The 18,761-nt window shown below is 38.3% G+C and overlaps 1 non-coding gene across 1 annotated transcript; it reads left to right on the forward strand.

Moving 5' to 3' along the window:
- Window positions 1-439: 439 nt before the first annotated feature.
- Window positions 440-598, forward strand: LOC111550952. Its single transcript, XR_002734212.1, has one exon. It is a non-coding gene; the product is annotated as a U1 spliceosomal RNA (small nuclear RNA).
- Window positions 599-18,761: the final 18,163 nt, after the last annotated feature.

Here is an 18,761-nt window from a genome sequence, read left to right on the forward strand (position 1 = left end):
TGGGAGGCAAGTGGAGGGAGAGCATTAAGACAAATACTTAATGCATGTGAGGCTTAAAACCTAGACACTACGTTGACAGGTGCAGCAAACCACCACGGCACATGTATACCTATGTAACAAACCTACACTTTCTGCATCCCAGAACTTAAAGTTAAAAAATAAATCCTAGTGCATGTGTATATTTAAAAGCCACCTTGATTTTGGTTTTCGGTGTTTTATGGACAAAAAGACTACCACAGTCCCATTTTACACGTGAAACCTCTTAAGCTTACAATGGGAAATAATTTGCCCAAGGGTACATAACTAGTTCGTGGTAGAACAGGCTTAGAATCATACTACAACTTTGTGTCCTTAACCATACCATTCTATTCAGGTACTGTAACAGAGTTCTCTCTCAGTACCCAAGACTGAAGGGTAAGGCAGCAAAAGTGTAGACTGGACACTTACTTGGCAGAAAGAATGTCATCATCAAGAAGGTGGTTCTCCCAGGACAAGTCTTCTCCATCGCGCTCCCGACTTGCTGGCTCCTGCGGTTTCCCCAGTGTGGGAAACTCTACTGCGGAACTTGTCCTGATGCGAGACTTCACTCACACTCTCCACTGACATACTCCAGATAAAGGCAGACATCGCTCCATGTTGGCCAATGTCAGGACTGCTTCTCTGTCTATTTTTTTTATTATTATACTTTAAGTTCTGGGATACATGTGCAGAACGTGCAGGTTTGTTACATAGGTGTGTACGTGCCATGGTGGTTTGCTGCACCCATCATGTTTTAACGCTGCCCCACCCTCACTGCTTCTACCTTATCTTTTCCTTCCACATTCAAGAGCATGTGCTCTCTCTCAAGTCCGTGCTCTCTCTCTTTCATTAAAAGTCCCACCAATATTTAAGAAAAAAAATGCAGTGTTGATATAAAATGAAGACTAATTTGCAGACAGCCGAGATGGGAGATTTTAGTTGCAAAATTCAGAATTCACTGTAGTGAAGGTGAATGGGGAGTCAGGGGGAAGACAGTTCCTAGGTAGACATCTGGGGCCTGGATGAAGGACTTGTCATGTTAAAAGAGAGGAAAACAGGTATTTTCTTTCTTTATGTTAATTCCTTTTCTGTATCTAAAGCAGAGGAGGAGGGAGAACAGCTGTCTTTCAACTCTTTACAATTCTGTATCCTATCTGCTACAGAGAAGTTAAGCCAAAAATTATTATAGTAGTTCCCGTTCAACTAAAACTGTATGAGATAGAGGGTAGACTAATTTAGATTTTTTCTAATTATAAAATAAATATGTTTATGGAGACTACTTTGGAAATTTCAGAAAAGTATAACAAAGAAGAAACTTTGCCCATAATTTTAAGAGACAACCATTGTAAACCTAATTTACTCCCTTCCAGATTTTTATCATCATCATAATATTTCAAACATCAAGAAAATATTACATCATCAAGAATGATATAATAAATGCCCATGAATCCACTAGTCATCTTTAACAAATTTTAACAATTTGCCATTTTTTAAAGAAATAAAACATCTAAAGTAGAAGCAACTTCTCCCCGCTCTTTAATGACACTCACTCATCTAAATTGATATGTATCTTTCCTGGCTTGTTTTGATTGTATCCCTACAACAATAGTTCATGTATTTTTTAATGTATATAAATTTACACCCTTTCATTTTGCAACTTGCCCTGTTTATTCAACAATCTTTTCAAGATTCACTCATATTTATATATATAAATCAAGTTCATTCATTTAGACTATTGGCAAGATTAAATTTTATTATTATCATTTATTTATTCTCTTACTCTTGGTTTTTTAGGCTGTTTCCAATGTTTAGTAATTCAGACAATGCTGTCCTAAGCATCCTTTTGTGCAGGTGTTAGAGTTTCTGTAAGGTATGTTCTAGAGATGAAATTGTTATGTCGCAGGGCATGAGCATCTTCAAGGCACCAGCTATTGCCAATTTGCTCTTTCAGGTCACCAGCAGCATATGAGAGTTCCCATTTTCTCTCACCCTCTTGACAACCCTTGGTATTTTAAGACTTTTAAACTTCTTTCAATATCTGTTGCAAATAATCTCGTTTTTATTTTAATTTACCTAATTCCTAGTGAAGAGGAACATCTTTTCATTATGTTTATTCTTTGGATTTCTTTTTCTGTAATTACCTTTTCACAGCCTTTGCCCATTTTCACTTTAGATGTTTATGTTACTTTTAATGAGTTCTTTATAAATCCTGAATATTAAACTCTTGGAAGTGTTGCAGATATCATTTCCCAGTCTTTTGCTTGTCATTCCATTTGTTTGTGTGTCATTTATAGTACGTTTAGTATTTTATGCATATGCTTATGTAATTATACTACACACAATTCTGCATCCTGATTTTTAAGTTTAATATTAAACTGTAAACACTTTCTTACATAATGTAAATGACTACATGACACTACAGAGTCCATAGAACTATACTTTGTTTATGCATCCTTTTTTGTTGAACATGTATGCTGTGCCACTTTTGTGGTTTTATTGTTGTTGGTGTTTGCTTATTTTTTTTATTATGAATAATTCCTTGTTGAACATCTTTGTGCTTGAAGTTTTATATGATGTTCATAATTTTCTTTTCCTACAAGTTGAATTTTTGTATCAAAGGATATCAGTACCCTTTGCCAAATTGCTTTTTGAAAGATTATACCAATATGTCTTTACTTTTGTCTCAGAAGAGGCAAGTCTGCCACAATAATTCCCAATCTCTGCAGTAACACAGCAAAAGTTTATTTTCCACTTGTTATTTGTTTCAACACTGGCTGTCACAAGGGTGTCTCTGTTCATTCATATCACTAAGGGAATTCAGGGAATTATACACTGGCTCTTAAAACTTTCTTCGGGAAGTGATTAATGTCACTTCTGCTCACATTTCCTTGGCCATAGCAAATTATGGAAATGTGTCCAACTTCAAATGGGTCAGGGAAGTGTAGTCCTACCATATACTCAAAAGGAAAATCAGGACCATTATAAACAGCCCAAGCTTCCAATGACAGAGAGAAGAGGAGCTCCAGATACACCATTTCTGACTTTCCAACACATTTTAAAGCTGAAGAAAGAAGTCATAGTGGGTGAATGGAATGCTTTCCCTAAGCCAAAGACAGTAGCTCTAAATCTCAACAAAAGTATAAAAAAGAATGTTTGTTTTTGGTGTCTGCTTCCCTTTGTTAAACTTCTATTTTGAAAAAATTACAGACACACTGGAAATTGCAAAAATTGTGTGTACTGTTCCATACACCCTTCACCCAATTTCCCCCAATGATGGCATCTCATGTAACTGGTACAATATCAAAACCGGGACATTGAAATTGGTACAATGTTGTTAACTAGACTATAGAACTTATTCAGTTTGCACCATTTTGCATGCATTTATTTGTGTGTTTATGTATGTGTGTGCATATGGTTCTATGCAAGTTTTTGTTAGTGTTGAGCAATGTACCCATCCATTTATATTTATTTTTGATTTTTAAGTTCTATACAATTTTAACTCATGCATAGATTCATGTAACTACCGAGACAATCAACATACAGAACTGTTCAATCTTTTGTGGTTCAAAGCTCAAACCACAAAGCTACCTTTTTTTTTTTTTTTTTTTTGAGACGGAGTTTCACTCTTGTCGCCCAGGCTGGAGTGCAGTGGCGCAATTTCGGCTCACCGCAACCTCCACCCCCTGGGTCCAAGCGATTCTCCTGCCTCAGCCTCTCGAGTAGCTGGAATTACAGGTGCTCACCCCAATGCCCAGCTAATTTTTGTATTTTCTTTTTAGTAGAGATGGGGTTTCACTATGTTGACCAGGCTGGTCTTGAACTCCTTGGCCTCCCAAAGTGCTGGGATTACAGGTGTGAGCCACCACACCTGACCGCTACCTCTGCTGCCCCACTCCTGTCCTTTGGAATGACTAATCTGGTCTCTATCTCTGTAGTTTTATATATGTCAAAAGTATTATGTAAATATTTAACCTCTTGAAATGGACTTTTTTCACAAAGCACAATGTGCTTGAGGTCCATCCAGATTGTTGCATGTATCAGTAGTTTGTTTCTTTTTGTTGCTGACTAGCATTCCATGATATGAATGTATTACACTTTGCTAAATCATTCACTTGTTGAAGGACATTTGGGTTATCTTCAATTTTTGGCTATCACAAATAAAGTTGCTATGAACATCCATGTATACAAGCTTTTAAGGAAGTTTTATTTCTCTGGGATAAATGCTCAAGAGTGCAATTGCTGGGTCAAAAGGTAAGTGCGTATTTAGTTTTATAAGAAACAACCAAACCATTTTCCACAGTAACTGCACCATTGTACATTCCCTCCAGCAAAGCATGAGAGATCCCGTTTCTCCATGTCCTTGCCAGAATTTTGTATCAATACAATGTATTTTTAAATTTTAGCTGTTTTAACAGGTATGTAGTGATATCTCATTCTGGTTTATTTCAGATTTCCCTAATGGCTAGTGGTCTTGAACATTTTTTAATGTGCTTGTTTGCCTTCTGTATCTCCTCTTTAATAAAATGTCTTTTGCCCATTTACTAATTTTTTTTTGTTTTTATACGATTGAGTTTTGGGAGTGCTTTATATATTCTAGATACATTACCTTGATCAGATTTGTGGTTTGCAAAGTTTCTTCCAGTCTGTACTTTGTTTTTACATCTTTTTAACAAGCTTTTTTTTTTTTTTTTTTTTTTTTTGCAATGTAAAAGTTTTTGATGTAGTTCAATTTATCAGTATTTTTAATGGATTAAGTCTTGGTGTCATGGCTAAGAACTCCTCACCAAGCCCTAGGTTTCAAATTTTATGGCTTTTCAAACTTTGTTTTTGAATTCAGTCCATTTGCCACACTCCCAACTGCCACCAGTGACCAATCCAGGACACATTTGCAAAGGACTTTTTGTGTAGGTTTTAGTCTCAGCTAGACATCAGCTGGTGAAGGTTTAAGGAGTTAACTCTCTTCTTTAGATCCAGTCCCAAAGGAATCTTCTTTAGAACAAAAGTTCTGGCACTGGAGGAGATATTTGGGGTTGGGGAGAGAGAGTTTTTCCTGATCAGTTCACATATTTGCCAAATGGGACAATCAGAGATGAGACTTGAGTTGGGTATGTATTAGACTGAGCTGTCAGGGCAGTTCTGGCTGAGCCCGGCTGCAAATGTCTATCCAATTTACAGAACAGAACTGCAGAAGTCCTGCTTTGCGCCAGTGTGTTGTAGGGGAGAAAAGGAAGCAAAGTCCATCTCTCCACGTGCCTGAGACCTAGGGATTAATTCCTTCTTTCATAGTCTATACATTTAAGCTCTGACTCAAAAGTCATTTTCTCATAAGCAAAATACCTCTATTCTCTATAACCAGAGCTCACCAGAATGTTATTTTGTTGTTTTGAAAGTCCTTGATAATGCAGGAACTATCTTTTTAGAAAATTCCATAGGGCCAGAATTGAAGGCCGTCATCTGACACGTCGTCTTTTGACTTTCTCTCATAAATCATTTAGTCCTGAAGGTAACAAGATAGATACTTCAACCTTGTGCAAATCTTTGATTATTCTAATACCCACCAAAAGAATTAGCTAGCTGTTACAGCCTACCTATCTTTTCACAAAACCTTTATATTAAGTTGTTTTTTAATTTTTATTTTTCGGGGGTAATAGTAGGTGTATATACTGATGGAGTACTTGAGATGTTTGGATACAAGAATGAAATGTGAAATAAGTACATCATGGAGAATGGTTTATCCATCCCCTCAAACATTTATCCTTTGAGTTGCAAACAATCCAATTACACTCTTGAAGTGTTTTAAAAAGGTACAATTCAGTTATTATTGACTATAATCATCCTGTTGTGCTATCAAATAGTAGGTCTTATTCATTTTTTCTAACCATTTTTTGTACCCATCAAATCCTAAAACTTTTAAATGTGTCAAAACATATTTAGTTCCTCATGGAACTAGGTGAAAAACACCCAATTAATCATTCATTAAAATTGGGTGTTACCAAAATAAAAAATCAAATCCTCTAACCCAGAAATCAAGAACTGAAATCATAATCAAAATGTGTAGTCTTAGTAGGTTTGTATGTATTAGGCAAAACATATGCATGCACTACCTCATTTCTAGAAAAAAAATGGTTCATTTGATAATTTAAGTCTCCCTTCAAACAAATTTTGCAATATCTCAGTCTTCTTTGATGTTTTCTAAAATAACTTTGTCTTTTTTTTCCTAGACTAAGGTATCTGAAAAAAATATATAAAAGATAGAAGGAAGTGACCCAACACGGAACATATTTTCTGACATTATTTCTGTTAAGAATTGATGTGAAGAGAAAGTATGCCTGGAGGCAGAGGGATAGATTCAATGATTTCTTGAAGTCCTTGGCAACTGGGTATGTCTAGGATTGTAATTTTGATTATGTTTATTTATTAACATTTATACTGGGCCATTTTAGTTGATTAGCACAATGCAATTACTAAAAAATATGCTGCTAAAAGTTCTGGGAAATCTCTATATTGCTAGGAAAGGCTAGTATGATATCATTTCTGATTTGCAATAATTTAATTAAAATAAACAAGCATATTACCTCCATGTTACAATAGTTTCTTAGCATAGTTTACAATATGATAAAGAACCCAGACTAATTGCTTAAAGTAGGAGTAATGAGAGTTAGTAATCTCAAGTTCTTTGCTAATTACTTACTGGACCCTTCTCTATTAATAAAATAAGAAGGCTATACTCTCTTTAAGTGAAGAAGCCCTACATAATCTGAATATGGTTGCAGGTATTCTCTGCTCTCTTCTTGTCCCTGATGGGTTCAGTCTTGAGGCTACAGCCTTTCTCCAGCCAGGGCCAGACTTCAGTGGAGGCTGAGAGGCCTCAGCCAGACAAAAGACTTCTGTGTTATTGAAATGCTACCATTAGAGACTGATTCTTTGGAGGAAGATTTAAGCCTTGTTAAAATGTAAATTACTCAAAAATTTTGAACCTGTTAATTGTTATCTGCTACAAATGAATGAATATAGATTAATTTCCCACATCATTTCTTTAGGGCAGTCGTTCTGAACGTATGGTCTGGGGACTCCTGGAAGTCCCTAACATTCATTTGGGGGTCTGTGAGGTTAAAACTATTCTCACAATAATACTAATACATTTCTTATCTTGTTCATGCTCATTCTCTTGAGGGTACAGTGAAATTTTCTAAAGGTTACATGATGTGATATGGTAGCAATTTGAATGCAGAAGCAGATATGAGAATCCAGCTGTCTTCTATGCAGCCAGATATTTTAAAAATTTGCAAAAGTGTAAAACAGTGCTAGTCTTTTCATTGAAAGTATATTATTTGTGTTAATGTTTAATTTACTTTTGTTATTTTTAAAGTCCTAAGTAAATACTTTAAACTTTTTTCTCAGATTTAATTTCTAATATGGCAAATATTAATGGATATAACACACATAAGCAAAAACTCTTAGGGATCCTCAATAACTTTTAAAAGGAATCTTGGGACAACCAATGTCTGTTGTATAGAATGTCAGAGTGGGTGGGACCTTAGAAAGTGTTAGGTCCTTTTCCCTCATTTATAGGTTGAAAATTGATCCCCAAAGAGAGAGGGTGACTTACCTGATGTGCTGGTTACCTACTTCTGTGCTATAAACCATCCCAAAACTTAGTGGCTGAAAATATGACAATTTATTTTGCTCTTGAAACTGAAATTTGGACTGAGCTTGAAGGGGGCAACAGCTCTGCTTCACATTGTATCTGTAGCTTCAGCTGGGATGGCTCAAACATCTGACAGCTGGAACAACTGGGACTTGCCAGGCATCTCTCTCTCTCTCTCTCTGCCCTAGTGGATACTAGGGCTTCCTCAAACAGTGAATGTTCCAAAAAACTGGAGTGAAAACAGCAAGGCTTCCTATGATCTAGCTTTGGAAGTCACATGGTTTCCACCACATTCTATTGGTCAAGCAAGTCATTGAGACCAAGCCAAATTCAAGGGAAGAGAAGTTAGACTTCATCTCTCAGTGGGAGCAACATCAAAAAATTTGGGGTCATCTTAAATCTACCACACCTGAGGTGCTAGAATTAGCATCAGAAGAACTGAAATTAGAATCCAGCTCTCCTGATTCTTAGTGGATGTGACAACTTCGACAGTGGTGCATAAGAGGAGGATGAAAAGCAAGAACCAAAGCATGGGGCTCTGTATGAATGAGGAGCTTTTCAGGGTGGCCCCTAAGACCCAAGTGAGTAGCATGAGCATTTGCAAGCCTGAAAAAGAGGCTGCTAAGAGGAGGACAGGAGTCATGAACTCTCTGATACAGAAGATAACTTAATTCTTGCTTAATGTGCTTGGCTCTTTTCCTCAACCTCCCCACTAGTCGTCTCTGTCTTGATGATGGCAAGTTTGATCTGTGGAGCAGCCTGCTCCACCTCCAGGTGGCTCTGACTATTAGAAAGTTCTATAGAGCAGAAATCTGTTTCCTGCTGGCTTCTACCCAATGATTTCCTAGTCGTACCTTTATATTGCCTTAGGGTAATATTGCAAAAGGCTTTGACTTCCTTTTTACATGGCAGCTCGATAGCTATTGCAGCTTTATAGTCCCTATTTGACTCCATAATGTCGCTTTTAAAATTCCCCTACCTATCAGACCACTCTCCTCTAAACTACTAGAGTGTGTCAATTGCGGTTTCAAAGTATTCTTCAAGAGAGATCAGAGCAGTCCACTGTTGATCAACATCCCCATCATGTTCTATGCACTTCTTTTACTTTAACTTTTATTTTAAGTTCAGGGGTATATGTGCATGTTTGTTACATAGGTAACTCACGTCATGATGGTTTGCTGTATAGATCATTTTGTTACCCAGGTATTAAACATAATACTCAGTAGTTATTTTTCCTGATTCTCTCCCTCCTCTCACTCTTCACCCTCCAGTAGGTCGCAGTGTCTGTTGTTCCCCTTTATGTGTCCATAAGTTCTCATTATTTAGCTCTCACTTATAAGTGAGAGCATGCAGTATTTGATTTTCTATTCCTGAGTTATTCTGGCAAGAGTAATGGCTTTGAGCTCCATCTATGTTCCTGCAAAGGACATAATCTCATCCTTTAGTATAGGTGAATAGTATTCCATGGTGTATATGTACCACGTTTTCTTTATCCAGTCTACCATCGATAGGCATTTAGGTTGATTCCATGTCTTTGCTATTGTGAAAGGTGCTGCAATGAATATACATGTGCACGTGTCTTCGTGACAGAATAATTTATGTTCTTTTGGGTATATACCATGTAATGGGATTGCTGGGTTGAATTGTAGTTCTGATTCCAGGTCTTTGAGGAATCATCACACTGCTTTCCACAATGCTTGAACTAATTTACACTCCCACCAACAGCGTAAAAGTGCTCATGGTTCTAATGTGCATAGAGAATTATACAGATTGAAACTCCTTTTCATGTATGCTTTACCACTATGCTTCTATTGTTTTTATGTGTGTCTGTGTGTGCTTGTTTGTTTGCTTAGTTTTTTACTCAGCTATGGAAATTTATATTCATCCCTAGAAATGTTCTCAAGAGGTCCAACTTGTCATTTGAATCCAGGCTTTGTCACTAAAACTATTCATTGCCCCACTTAGTTTCATATAATCTGCAGATTTGTTAAGTATTTGTTCTATACTTTAATCTAAATCATTGATTAAGATGTTGTACTAGACAGAACCCTGTGCCACTCCACTAGAGACCATCTTCTATGCTAACATCAATTTACTAATCAGCATCCTTGGGGTTCATTTATTCACCTAACTGTTGTTAATTCATCTAATGGTACTATTGTTTAGTCCATATTTCTCCATCTTGTCCACAATGATATCATGATAGGCCTGGACAAATGCTCTGCTAAGGTCCAAATACATTATGTCTCCTGCATTCGGCTGCTCTCGAAATTCACTAACCCTGTCAAAGGAAATGAAGCAAATCTGACTCTTCCTCAAACATACCATGCACTTTGATGATTCTGAGACTGTGTTCATGTTCTTTTCTCCGCCCAGAATCTTCTTCCATTCCACCTGTCTACTCGACTATTTATGTTGCTCAGATGCCACCTCCTCATGAAGCTTTAGTTCTTGACTCCAGACATAATTATTTCATGCCTGGTTTATTTCCCCAAAGCTCTTTATACATAGCATCATGTCCCAGCTCTTTGTTTATGCTTATTCTCCTCTCCTTCACTTAGAACGAGCCATGTATTATTTAATAGATGTTTGATGACTTTAATTCAACTATATCTTGGTGCCTACTAACAATCGCTTCCTTTCCAAAATACTTATAAATCACTCATTCCAAAATCCAATCTAGCAAGCACAATGTGCTCCCTAAGTACCAGTTCCCAAGAAAAGGAACCAGGGCTTCTTGGTAAAATGGCTGATGCCAGGTCTAGGCAAAAAGTGCAAAAGATGAGCCTAGAACATCTCGGCGTGCCAGTCAGTGAGGAAGCTATCAAAAGCAAGGAAGCTATCCAAGATAAAGAAGCTATGGAACATAATTAGGGGTTGTCAAAAACTGAGAAGTCAAACTGAAGAGGTTTCCGATGGCCAAAGCTTGGATAATTTGATTAATAATTAGAATAATTACTGCAATGAAAGAAAATACATAAAATATGTCTAAACGCAGGAGTTCATAATAATGGTAAATAAAAGGTAAGAATTCAGCATTTATCCTGCCTTTTCATATCTTACCATACTAACCATAGCTTAGGGACACAAAAATATTTTCTTTATAGAAGCATTCTAACTAATACATTAACAAGAAGTGATATACTTAGAATATCACTATTGTACACCCACTAAATGAATGAAGTAATGTAGTCTAAGCTATGATAATCCATGGCTCCTAAAATCCTTAGTAAAAAGCTGATGAGGAGCTTTATAATGGATGGTTCCAGCAGACAACCCCTAAACCCCACAGATCAGACCTTACATGCTAAAAGGAGAGCTAACCAGCCTCCTGGTATGGTGCAAGAGGAAGTACACAGCACCACCTACATGGTATCCTTGCTAAAAACTTGCACATGGTGCTATCAAGACTCTAGATTCAACTAGCAGTTTATATGAAATAATAGGATTTAGAGTGAAACAAGTCCATGGGGAGGTGACTGTGGGAAATCCTATAGTACATATGACCTGTTTCCTTTTCTTCTTTTCTTTCTTTCTTTCTTTCTTTTTTTTTTTTGAAACAGAGTCTTGCTCTGTCGCCCAGGCTGGAGTGCAGTGGTGCAATCTTGGCTGACTCACTGCAAACTCCGACTCCTGGGTTCAAGCTATTCTCCTGCCTCAGCCTCCCGAGTAGCTGGGATTACAGGCTTGTGCCACTATGCCCAGTTAATTTTTGTATTTTTACTAGAGATGGGGGTTTCTCCCTGTTGGCCAGGCTGGTCTCAAACTCCTGACCTCAGATGATCCACCTACCTTGGCATCCCAAAGTGCTGGGATTACAGGCATGAACCACCACGCCTGGCCTGACCTGCTTTCTTCTCAAATAAATTACAAGGAGGGAAAAAAAGCAGGGGAGGGAGAGGAACCTATAGATCAAAAAAGACTTAAGAGCCACAAAAATCAAATGCAATGCATGGACCAGGCTTGGATTCTGATTCAAGTAAACCAACTACAACAAATGTTTGTGAGATTATCAGGGGAATCTGAACATCAGATATTTGAGGATACTAAGAAATTATTATTGATATTGTTGGTATCATAATAGTACTTGGATTGTGTATTTTAAGAAAAGAGTCCTTATCTTTTAGAATACTGAAATATTTAAGGAGAAAATGATATGATATATTAAATTTGCCTCAAAACTACCTAGTAGGGAGGCAGTGGGGATCGGGATGAGGGGTGGAACAAGAACGGTTATGAATCAATCATTGTTGTATCTGAGTAAGAGATTCATGCTTCCTTATATTTTCTCTCTTCTTTGAACGTGTAAAATTTCCCACAATTAATCTTTTAATCCAATCTACAATTTTACCCAAAACTGTTATTGAGCTTACAGACCTGTTTCAGAACACACTTTCCCTTTCTGAAAATTTAAGCATTTGCCAGAAGAGCAGTTTTTTCATTCCTGCCTGATTCTCCATAATTCCACAAAAATCACAGTCATGTGGCCATCACAATGAGCAGTTCTCTTGGTTCTCCAGGACAGTGTTCTTGCAGAACTCATTAGAGCAGTTGGACCCTTCCCAATCACTCTGTGCACACAGGGCTCTGGTCTCTGTCACCAGTGTTCACACTAGTCCTTTCCATACTGAAGCCCATTCTCTTTGACAGAAAAGACAAGATTAAAATAAGAGTTTTGGGCCAGGCATAGTGGCTCACTCTACCTGTAATCCCAACAGTTTGGGAGGCTGAGATAGGAGGATCCCTTGAGGCCAGGAGTTTGAGACCAGCCTGGGCATCATAGTGAGACTGTGCTTCTACAAAAAATTTTAAAAATAGCCAGGCATGGTGGCATGCACCTGTAGTCTCAGTTACTTGGGAGGCTGAGGAGGGAAAATCGCTTGAGCCCAGAAGATGAAGACTGCAGTGAGCTATAATCATGCCACTGACAAAAATAAAATAAAATAAAATAATAAAAAAATAAATAGTTTTATTCAATTTTCTTTGTCATTTATCAACATTGAGAAAATGCAATTCCTTTTATCATCTGGCTCTAAACATACACAAAAGGATCCTTTGTCATCATTAGATTTTTATTTTTTAAATAAAGCTGACTGGGCCGGGCGTAGTGGTTCACACCTGTAATCCCAGCACTTTGGGAGGCCGAGGTGGGTAGATCATCTGAGGTCAGGAGTTCAAGACGAGCCTGACCAACATGGTGAAACCCTCTCTCTACCAAAAATACAAAAATTAGCTGGATGAGGTGTGCATGCCTCTAACGTCAGCTACTCAGGAAGCTGAGGCAGAAGAATCGCTTGAACCCGGGAGGCAGAGGTTGCAGTGAGCCAAGATTGCGCCATTGCACTCCAGCCTGGGTGACAAGAGGGAAACTCCATCTCAAATAAATAAATAAATAAACAAATAAATAAATAAATATAGCTGGGCTGGACATTTTTCCTCTATTTTTCTAGATCTCTGTTATTCTTAAAAATTACCTGTTCCTGTTTTCCCTCTTTTTCATAGCATCACTAGTTTCTTTTGGCACCCTCTCCCCTTTCTTCAGAATTCTCACTCATTTACAATAGCACAGTAAAAAGAGAATGGGCTGAACTTTTTTGATGGAACTATGCAATGTTGGTGAGTATTGGAATGTGGACAGTGTCATATTCTGCTCTACAAGTATAAACTTGTATCACTTTCCTGGAAGGCAATTTTACAACTCCAAAGCCTTTTTAAAAGTGTGTACTTTGTGACCAAGGAATTCCATTTTTAGGAATTAATCTTTGAGCTTCAAATCACTAACAAGTTAAAAAAAGAAATAAAGAAAGAAAGAAATTGATCCTAAGCATATGGATGTGCACAGAGATTTGGCTAAAAGAATGCCCAAGGCAGCATTTTAAATATATTTTAAAAATTAGAAACAACTGAAATATATATTTAAAACAGGGTTGCCTAAATAAACTATGATTTATCTTGCAGTGGAATATCATGTAGCCAAAAAAGATGACATGTCAGGATATTTTATGACATGGGGAGATGTTTATAATATATAATTTAAGGGAGAAAACTTGATTTTTTTTAAGTTTAAAAAAATTAAAATTTTTCTAAAAGTGAGGAACATGAACAAAACAGTTCATAGAGAATGTTTCTCATTTAAAAAAAATGTATGCATGGAAAAAAAGACTGAAAAATTATATGAGAAAGTTAAATTAACTCCTTTTATTTTATTCTCCTTTCATCACACATGCTGTAACAATTTCCATAATGGATATTTATTATTTTGAAATTTAAAAAAGGAAGTAATCAATGAAATAGGAAGAGGGTACACAGGGCCAGCTTGGGCCACATCACAGTTTTCTCCCTTTGTTGGGTGCAGCCTGTTCTGGCCTGACCACCTCTCAACAGCAACCACTGACCTCCCCTTGGAGGGGCTTTGCTGCCCCATCTCCATGTGCAGAGACCAGGGGCAGCAGCAGTGACTCTTGGAGGGTTTTCAGCAGATAGGAGGAAGATCGCTGCCCAATAGCTGCTGAAAAAGTATTTGCCCCAAGAATGTGAGCCTGGCCAAGGCAAGGCCAAGAAGTCCAATCTGTCCTCAGCTCTGTCTCTGCAAGGGCACAATTTGGCCCCACCTTGGGGTTGTTTTAGAGCTTGGTGGCTCACCTCTCAGCAGTTAACACTGTTCATTCAAGAGGTTTCCCTGGGGTTTGGGTTAAAGCCGTTGGCCTCTGCTCTGCAGTCTCTTGTGTGACTCACTGTGCTGTTTTGTTCATTATTATGTTCTACTTCCTTCCTAGCAGTCTCCCTGGCTCTTCTTGGAAATCCCTTTTCCTCCTTCTCTTCCTCAAGCCCAATTGAAATGATAAAGATTTATGAATATGCAAGGGAGTTGGCAGTGTTTGTGATTAGAACCCTTAGCCTTAGAGTTCTCTAGGCTGTGGTTTAACTTACTAGAGTAAACAAATCAGAGAGAGAGACAGAGTGGGGAGAGAGAGGGAGAGGGAGACAGAGACAGAGAGGGAGAGGGAGATGGAGAGGGTGAGAAAAAGAGAGAGAGGGAGAGAGAAAAAGAGAGAGAGAGAGAAGGAAAGAAGTGTGTGTTTTAAAAGAAAAGAAATATTATCCATTATATCTAACAGGGGAAATACTACAAACATGCATCACTGTGAGCATTTTATTGTCTTCTGGCTCCTAAGGTCTAGGACATGTGGTGCCTGTCCCTGAGTACTGGATTGCATTTGTTCTCAATTCTGAATCAGCTGAAATACACATTAAAATGCATGATGCTGCAGCACCTTACTGGCGAACTCCACAAACCTCCTAAAGAAAACAAAATGAGACAAACAAACAGCAGCACCAGCACGGTCTTTTGGAAGCCCCGAAAAAGAAATATTTTTAAAGTTGTTGAATTCTAACTCATTTTTATATGTATTTCAAGGCTAAGTCCTTTAAGACAGTGAATGATTCCAGTGTTCCTGACATGCCTTTCAGTTACTTCTCTGACTGTGCCGACGAAGAATGCAAGAACGTGTTATTGGAATTAATTCTGGATATGATGGAGGCAACATAGAACCCTTGAGTACCAGGACAAAGGCAGCTTTCTTGTGGGTGAACAAAACGGGCATCTTCGTGGTGTGACAGGAAAAACATAGGAAAGTGCCGTCTAAAATAGCTGCCCCCACTTCTGAAATACCTGCTGTGTCACCATCATACTTTCTTCCTCTGTGATACTGGGGTCTCGGTATCTTCACTTGAAAATATACCTGGCGGGGATAACACACAAAATTCTAAGACCATCATGCAAAGGGTGGAGGAACAGAAGACAATCATTCTCCTCTCTCCTGTTCTTCATGGAGCCCTCTTTATGAATCTCAAAATACTGCTTTGATTTCCCAGTATACACATTATCCCTTATGTCCTTTCTTTCACATAAGAATATATGTAAAGAAGGTTCCCAGACAACCCCCTCTCCTCAAAATCAATGAACAGAATGTTAGGATTGAAAATAACTTCACAAAATTGTTATTATGACCCCTGAAGCAATTAAGGTCTTTCCCCAGCTTGAGCAGTGACAGGTGCAATAGCCAGGCCATCCAGTGTGAGTTCTAGACCCTGCAAGGTCAGCATCCAGACTTTCTTGTGGGTGTCCCCACTTTCAAGTCCAGCGGCTCCCCTTCCTCTCAGATGCCTGTGGTTCTTGGGTTTGCTTCATCTCAAAAATTAGCTTTCAAGACAATATCTGAACCACTTCTAGTCTAAGGTGCAGATTTCTAGCACATAGTAGGTAATTAATAAATACAGGTTGAATGAGTGAATTAATGAATGGATAATACCATTAAGCGCTGCCAAACCCAGAGAAGTATGTTAATGAGGATCACTCTAGACCCAAGTTACTGAAGTGACGGTCTTGCCAGAAAATGTGAGAGAGGGTTTTTGCTTTGAAGTATCTTCCTGGGTCCCCTGAAATCTCAGCACTGTGCAGGACTGTGGGTTCTACCTGTGCTAAGACTCTACTTCTCTAACATCTCTTGCATCCCTTTAGTTCTCTTTATCCTACACTGCTATTCTCTAGCTGAAAAATCCATTATTCCTTGACTAGCATTGTGCTACTTCTAATTTATCTCTTGGCTTCTCTTTTCCATCATCCCCTCCTCCCCAAATCACATAACCTTGCATCCATAATCCTGTAGGATCTGATTCCAGATCTATTGCTCTTATCTTGTATTTCATCACACACCTCTTGGTGTGTCCCAGCCCCCATCAATTCTGCCCTAACCAAAAGCTAAATTGAACCACTTAGAAATTCACAAACACTCTATGTTCTCTCTGGTTTTGGAGCCTTTGATTGTTGCTAACATACTGGGAAACTTCTTTTCCACTTCATCACCATTTGCTCACTCTCACTCACTACTTAGTACCCAGTATGGATGTCACCTCTTCCAGAAGCCTTCCCTGAGACTCTAAGGAAATATATGTCCATTGTGGGTCTGCTGGGTTCTTTACTTCATGGTGTCTTCACTCTGGAACTCAGGCTAACAGAGCAGTCACCATCTGGAGCATAGAAGAGGGCAAAAGAGGGAGGGTCGAGACTTGGATGCTAGCTCTCAAAGCTTCTACCTGGAAGTCACACTTTAACACTTCCATTCAATTGTCATTGGTCAAAGTAAGTCACATGGCCATATCTAACTTCTAGGGGGCAGGGGAGTGAAATCACATTATATGCCTAGAAGTGAAGAGAAAGAGAACCATTTGTAAAACAACCCTAGTGATTTACATATTCAAGTAAGTGGAGGCCTGGAAAACCCCCAGTGGATCTGATAACCTTATCGAGAAATATTTAATTTGCATGAGGGTAGTGGAAGCCATATTACAGGAAGCTATGGAGTGATCAAGAAGTAAAGAAATAATGACAGTGAGAAGAGATAGCTCCTTCAAGATGTTTGACTGTAAACGGCAGATGAGAGGTAAGTGGTGGTGGGTTGTGGCCAAGGAAGGATAAAGAGTTGGTTGGTAATTCGTATGAGCATGGCTTGAGCATGTTTAGAGAACAACAGGATATGTCCAGACGAGCAGATGAGAGTTTGAAGATCCATGAGAGAGGAAGAATTGGGTAGGGTGCTTGAGCTAGCAGAAGAGATCAAACTCCAAAGTATGATGAGGAATTGGCCTTAGATAAGACTAGGCTTCCCTCTTCCAAGTAGCAGGAGCAATGGAGAATGAGTGGGTGCAGAAGTTGATTGATTTATACATTGAAACGTAGGAGGTTGAGGGAATTCTTGTCCAGTGGCTTCTGTTATCACTGTGAAATCAATTTATATAAAGTTGTCATAATGTGTTCCACTTAGAGAAATTTAGGAAATCATTATAAGAAAAAGGGAGAGAGATGCTCCTTTGTAACACTTGTGATTTCCTAGAACAATGGTTAGGAGGATGCTAAGCATATCTCACCCCCACCCCCACTCCCACCCCTGTGCCACAGTTGAGCCCTATTTTAGGCACCATGGCAGTTTTGATTGCCAAATGCAATCTCCTAAGCACATGTATGTGCCTGGTGAAAAATGGTTCATCTATAGTAGTTGGAAGTAGGAGTTTGAATATAGCTGTTAAATGAAAATCTGTTTCTGTCCAAACTTACCCAAAAATATACTGAGATATCATTAACTCTGAAGGCTTTGCCCTTATTTTCTTCCTGTCTTCAACCTGAAAATGATTTCTCAGCCCATACTATACTCACACAGCTCAGGTCATTGCTTGGCTAAGAAAGATAATCTTGTCTGACCATTTTCTTTGGAGCGTAAGAAGATGCCTTCAAGGTCTTAGGACATTGCTACCTTAGGATGCTGTTCCTCCAGTTATTTTGGGAGCTGCTGGCTCAAAAAAATCATAATCCCATCTGCAAGTTCTCTTCTGCACCCTGCAAGCTTGGTCAGGGCTCATGATTACTTTGTTCCCTCCTTATTCAAATAGGGTTTTTTGTTTGTTTGTTTTTGTTTTGTTTTGTTTTTTCTGGGTTTAGACAGAGAGGGCTTCCTAGCTAATTTAATTTTGGTTCTCCTTTGTTACAAGCAGATGTCACTTTTACATCTGTGTCACTTTTACATTAAATACCCCATGTCTCCCCCTCCACCAGCCCAGCAGATGTTACTACTATTAGCCAAACTCCAGCAAAAAGGTAACAGGCAGCCCCTTCTGCTAATTATAGCACTGCAAGAGTGAAGAGAAGAGGAGGGGAGGAGTGGAGTGGCGCTTTTAAATGTCCTGAAAAGTTCTTAAAATAATGCATTTTGGAGATCTGTACACCATCACCTATATAACATATACACACGGAGTACCTTCAAAGTTAATCCAGATACAGAAACATCATCTATGAGTTAGCCATAAAAGTTCAACCCAAACCCACACAGCTAACCCAGGGCAAATGCCTTTCAAAGTGAGATCACCCTGAACATACTAACGTTTACATACAACATAAATCACCATATTAATTATGCATAAATACTGTATATAATATTGTAAGACAAAACATAATTAACCTATATAATACAAATATACCTTCCAGTAAATTCCAAAAAAATAAAATTTTCTGCCTGGTTGCTTTCTTTTCTCCCATTTGATA

The sequence above is a fragment of the Piliocolobus tephrosceles genome, chromosome 3 (genome assembly GCF_002776525.5).
Source record: "Piliocolobus tephrosceles isolate RC106 chromosome 3, ASM277652v3, whole genome shotgun sequence".
NCBI classification, from domain to species: Eukaryota; Metazoa; Chordata; class Mammalia; order Primates; family Cercopithecidae; genus Piliocolobus; species Piliocolobus tephrosceles.